The sequence below is a fragment of the Eschrichtius robustus genome, chromosome 3 (assembly GCF_028021215.1).
Source record: "Eschrichtius robustus isolate mEscRob2 chromosome 3, mEscRob2.pri, whole genome shotgun sequence".
Taxonomy (NCBI): domain Eukaryota; kingdom Metazoa; phylum Chordata; class Mammalia; order Artiodactyla; family Eschrichtiidae; genus Eschrichtius; species Eschrichtius robustus.
In genome coordinates this window covers 111,586,344-111,592,242 of record NC_090826.1, presented here as the reverse complement: position 1 = coordinate 111,592,242, position 5,899 = coordinate 111,586,344, and the positions used below count along the sequence as shown (strand labels likewise).

At 41.6% G+C, this 5,899-nt stretch overlaps 1 pseudogene; it reads right to left on the bottom strand.

Moving 5' to 3' along the window:
* Window positions 1-200: 200 nt before the first annotated feature.
* Window positions 201-847, bottom strand: LOC137761309 (N-alpha-acetyltransferase 50 pseudogene; annotated as a pseudogene).
* Between the last annotated feature and the right edge of the window lie 5,052 nt (window positions 848-5,899).

The window sequence follows — 5,899 nt, the reverse complement described above, 5'->3', positions numbered from 1 at the left end:
CTGTGAAACTAAACAGATCGATACCTTCTCCTTCCTACAATCAAACCACCTCACAAAAATAAGAAAACTAAAACAATCCAAACGTGATTAATGAGTCCTTGAAAGTTTAAAACTTTTAGAGGAAAGGGAAGGAAGTTTTGAAAGGAGGAAACACAAGAACAAGGAAGGGGGAAAGCTTTAAAAGAAAGGAGGGGGGGGGGGGAATCAATGGGCCTCTCTTTTATTTGGCGACAAGCAAGTGCAAGAAAGTTCATCTGTAATTTGTTCAGTTGTCTGTCTTTTGCACATCTGCGTTCTGGCCAGAAGGGACTTTGAGGTTTTTCTGCAGCACATGAGCATCAGCGGGCTCTATCCTCTTACAGTAGTTCTTCTTTGTCTCAATAATCTCAAAGCCAAACTTTCTGTAGAAGTCAACTGCAGACTCATTGCTGATCTGGACATGTAGATAGATGTTGTCAAAAGTGCCATCTTTTTCACAGATGTTTAAGACATGATTTAACATTTTAGTTCCTATTCCTAGCCTTTGGTATGGTGCCAGACATCCTAGTGTCACGATGTAAAGTCTCTTCTGATTCTGTGAATGATCCACCCTACAGCATAGTGCACGTACTGCAATACCATTGAAATAGGCAAGTTTTGCTAGCTCGCCAACCTCCAGCGCATCCTTGTAGAACTTGTCATTGGAGCTGACTGGAAAGATGACCTGGTTTAATCTCTTCAACTGTTTAATATCATGTGGTGTCACATCTCCCAGCTCGATCCGGCTCCCTTTCATCTTCCCCGCCTGCTGAGGCCGTTGTTACCACCGATATCAACGCCGTTGTCGTCGCCGCCCTGAGCTCTCCGCGCCCTCAGCTCGGGCCGCTCCACCCCGCAAGCCGGCTTCCTCGCCTAGGGCAGGGAGCTGAGCGAGTGACGGAGGCCGAGAGAGCCTAGCGAGGCCCTGCGTCTCCAGAGGGGGCGGGGGTGCCTCCCGCCGCCGCGCTGGTGCCGCCGCTTCTCCACACGTGCACACGGGGCACTCGCCTCCAGCCCGCCGCCACGCTGTGCTGGATGAGTCTTTCATCCGTTCTCTCTCCTCAACTCCTACACTCCCTGCCCCTACCCTCAGCCCAGGACTTTGGACCTCAACTTGCGCTTAAGAAAATAGAAGCCTTCAACTGAGAGCTTCCTTGTCTCCCCTCCACCAAAGCAACCAGCCTGCCTGCCTTTGCGCCTGTCTTCCTCATCCTCCCTCCCGTCACAGCTGAGCAGGTGCCCCTCCTCCTCCTAAAGAACTGTCCCTCCACGCGGGTCCTTCCATTCACACACGCTTATTAATACACGCTGTGGACCAGCCACTGCTCTGATGGTAGGGATAGAATCGTGAAGAAGATGGAGAAATTCACGCACTCTTGGAGCTCATATTCTAGTGGGAAAAGTCAGATAATAAACATGCAAAAAATAATATTATTTCAACAAGAGCTAAGAAGAAAATGAACTCAATACATAGAAAAGAGAATGATGATGATGATGGTGATGGTGATGATGAGGGTGCATGTGTGTATGTCCTTGGGAGGCCATGAATGACCTTTCTGCAGAATTAGCATGTGAGCTGAGACTTAAAACAGTGCGGCTGCCAGAGCTGTTTTTTAAGTCCTCCAGTCCTCAGTTTCTCCTTCCTTTTCTATCTTCAATCTTCCCCTCTCCACCGGATCATTTCTTAGTGTCCTTTATCCTAAGAAAAACCAAACATCAAAAGTTTCCTTGGCTCCTTGTTTCCCTCCAGCTATCACCCCATTTCTCTGTTCATGTTCACAGCCAAACATCTTGAAAAACAGTCCACTAAGACCATCCCTGACTCCGAACCACCCTTTGTTCCTCAGTCCCCTCCCCTATCCTATTCTGGCTTCTGTGCCATCACCCAGACTACTGTTGTCAAGGCACCAGTGACCTCTGTGTTTCCTGACCTATTAGTGTTGTTTGACCCAACTGATTCTCCTTGCTTTCTTGGGCTCCTCTCTCCTCCAGTCTCTCCAGAGCTCGCCTTCCTTCACTGGATGCTCTTGATCAGCTGGCTGACCAGCTCCTCCTCCACTGCCAACCTTGAGACCTTGCAGTGTCCCCTGCTCTGTGGGGCCGCTTCTCTTCTCCTTGGGTGATCGCAGCTGTTCCCACAACTTTATTCCCACATTACCTTCTACGTGATGATGACTCTCAAATGTGTATTTCTGGCTGAAACATCTCTGAGTTCCAGACTTAAATATCCAAATATCTATTAGCTTTTATCTCTCTGTAAGGCTCCACCATCCACCAAGCCTGAAACATGGGAGTGTTTCTCCATTTTTTTTCTCTCCTTTTCTCCATACATAGAATCCACCTGTTAAAATTTCGTAACAAGCACTTCTCAGACGCATACTCTTCTGTCTCCACTGCTGCCATCTATCATCTTTACCAGTAATAACAGTAACAGGGCCTTTCAGGCTTGCTCTGCCATCCATCCTTTATCAACTTTGCAGATGGAGTCATCTTTTTTTTTTAAAAACATCTTTATTGGAATATAATTGTTTACATTGTTGTGTTAGTTGCTGCTGTATAACAAAATGAATCAGCTATACTTATACATATATCCCCATATATCCTCCCTCTTGTGTCTCCTTCCCACACTTCCTACCCCACCCCTCTAGGTGATCACAAAGCACGGAGCTGATCTCCTTGTGCTATGTGGCTGCTTCCCACTAGCTATCCATTTTACGTTTGGTAGTGTATATAAGTCCATGCCACTCTCTCACTTCATCCCAGCTTACCCTTCCCACTCCCCGTGTCCTCAGGCCCATTCTCTACGTCTGCGTCTTTATTCCTGTCCTGCTCCTAGGTTCTTCAGAACCATTTTTAAAAAAAAAATTAGATTCCATATATATGTGTTAGCATACGGTGTTTGTTTTTCTCCTTCTGACTTACTTCACTCTGTATGACAGACTCTAGGTCCATACACCTCACTACAAATAACTCAATTTCATTTCTTTTTATGGCTGAGTAATATTCCATTGTATATATGTGCCACATCTTCTTTATCCATTCATCTGTCGATGGACACTTAGGTTGCTTCCATGTCCTGGCTATTGTAAACAGAGCTGCCGTGAACATTGTGGTACATGACTCTTTTTGAATTATGGTTTTCTCAAGGTATATGCCCAGTAGTGGGATTCCTGGGTCATATGGTAGTTCTATTTTTAGTTTTTTAAGAAACCTCCATACTGTTCTCCATAGTGGCTGTATCACTTTACATTCCCACTGACAATGCAAGAGTGTTCCCTTTTCCCCACACCCCCTCCAGCAATTATTGTTTCTAGATTTTTTGATGATGGCCATTCTGACTGTTGTGAGGTGATACCTCATTGTAGTTTTGATTTGCATTTCTCTAATGATTAGTGATGTTGAGCATCCTTTCATGTGTTTGTTGGCAATCTGTATATCTTCTTTGGAGAAATGTCTATTTAGGTCTTCTGCCCATTTTTGGATTGGGATGTTTGTTTTTTTGATATTGAGCTGCATGAGCTGCTTCTGTATTTTGGAGATTAATGCTATGCCTGTCACTTCATTTGCAAATATTTTCTCCCATTCTGAGGGTTGTCTTTTCATCTTGTTCATGGTTTCCTTTGCTGTGCAAAAGCTTTTAAGTTTCATTAGGTCCCATTTGTTTTTATTTCCCTTTCTCTAGGATGTGGGTCAAAAAGGATCTTGCTGTGATTTATGTCATAGAGTGTTCTGCCTATGTTTTCCACTAAGAGTTTTATAGTGTCTGGCCTTACATTTAGGTCTTAATTCATTTTGAATTTATTTTTGTGTATGGTGTTAGGAAGTGTTTTAATTTCATTCTTTTACATGTAGCTGTCCAGTTTTCCCAGCACCATTTATTGAAGAGGCTGTCTTTTCTCCATTGTATATTCTTGCCTCCTTTATCAAAGATAAGGTGACCATATGTGCGTGGGTTTATCTCTGGGCTTTCTATCCTGTTCCATTGATCTATACTTCTGTTTTTGTACCAGTACCATACTTTCTTGATTACCATAGCTTTGTAGTATAGTGTGAAGTTATGGCACCTGGTTCCTTCAGCTCCGTTTTTCTTTCTCAAGATTGCATTGGCTATTCGGGGTCTTTTGTGTTTCCATACAAATTGTGAAATTTTTTGTTCTAGTTCTGTGAAAAATGCCATTGGTTGTTTGATAGGGATTGCATTGAACCTGTAGATGGCTTTGGGTAGTGTAGTCATTTTCACAATGTTGATTCTTCCAATCCAAGAACATGGTATATCTCTCCATCTGTTTGTATCATCGTTAATTTCTTTCATCAGTGTCTTACAGTTTTTTACATACAGGTCTTCTGTCTCCTTAGGTAGGTTTATTCCTAGGTATTTTATTCTTTTTGTTGCAGTGGTAAATGGGAGTGTTTCCTTAATTTCTCTTTCAGATTTTTCATCATTAGTGTAGAGGAATGCAAGAGATTACTGTGCATTAATTTTGTATCCTGCTACTTTACCAAATTCATTGATTAGCTCTAGTAGATTTCTGGTAGCATGTTTAGGATTCTCTATGTATATTATCATGTCATCTGCAAACAGTGACAGCTTTATTTCTTCTTTTCCGATTTGGATTCCTTTTATTTCTATTTCTTCTCTGATTGCTATGGCTAAAACTTCCAAAACTGTGTTGAATAATAATGGTGAGAGTGGGCAACCTTGTCTTGTTCCAGATCTTAGTGGAAATGGTTTCAGTTTTGCACCATTGAGAACGATGTTGTCTGTGGGTTTGCCATATATGGCCTTTATTATGTTGAGGAAAGTTCCCTCTATGCCTACTTTCTGCAGGGCTTTTATCATAAATGGGTGTTGAATTTTGTCAAAGGTTTTTCTGCATCTATTGAGATGATCATATGGTTTTTCTCCTTCAATTTTTTAATATGGTTTCTCACATTAATTGATTTGCATGTATTGAAGAATCCTTGCATTGCTGGGATAAACCCCACTTGATCATGGTGTATGATCCTTTTAATGTGCTGTTGGATTCTGTTTGCTAGTATTTTGTTGGGGATTGTTGCATGTATGTTCATCAGTGATATTGGCCTGTAGTTTTCTTTCTTTGTGACATCTTTGTCTGGTTTTGGTATCAGGGTGATGGTGGCCTCGTAGAATGAGTTTGGGAGTGTTCCTCCCTCTGCAATATTTTGGAAGAGTTTGAGAAGGATAGGTGTTAGCTCGTCTCTAAATGTTTGATAGAATTCGCCTGTGAAGCCATCTGTTCCAGGACTTTTGTTTGTTGGAAGATTTTTAATCACAGTTTCAATTTCAGTGCTTGTGATTGGTCTGTTTATATTTTCTATTTCTTCCTGGTTCAGTCTCGGAAGTTTGTGCTTTTCTAAGAATGTGTCCATTTCTTCCAGGTTGTCCATTTTATTGGCATATAGTTGCTTTCAGTGATCTCTCATGATCTTTTGTAGTTCTTCAGTGTCAGTTGTTACTTCTCCTTTTTCATTTCTAATTCTGTTGATTTGAGTCTTCTCCTTTTTTTTCATGATGAGTCTGGCTAGTGGTTTATCAATTTTGTTTATCTTCTCAAAGAACCAGCTTTTAGTTTTATTGATCTTTGCTATTGTGTCCTTCATTTCTTTTTCATTTTTTCTTATCTGATCTTTATTATTTCTTTCCTTCTGCTAACTTTGGGTATCTTTGTTTTTCTTTCTCTAATTGCTTTAGGTGTAAGGTTAGCTTGTTTATTTGAGATGTTTCTTGTTTCTTGAGGTAGGATTGTATTGCTATGAACTTCCCTCTTAGAACTGCTTTTGCTGCATCTCATAGGTTTGGGCCATCGTGTTTTCATTGTCATTTGTTTCTAGGCATTTTTTGATTTCCTCTTTGAGTTCT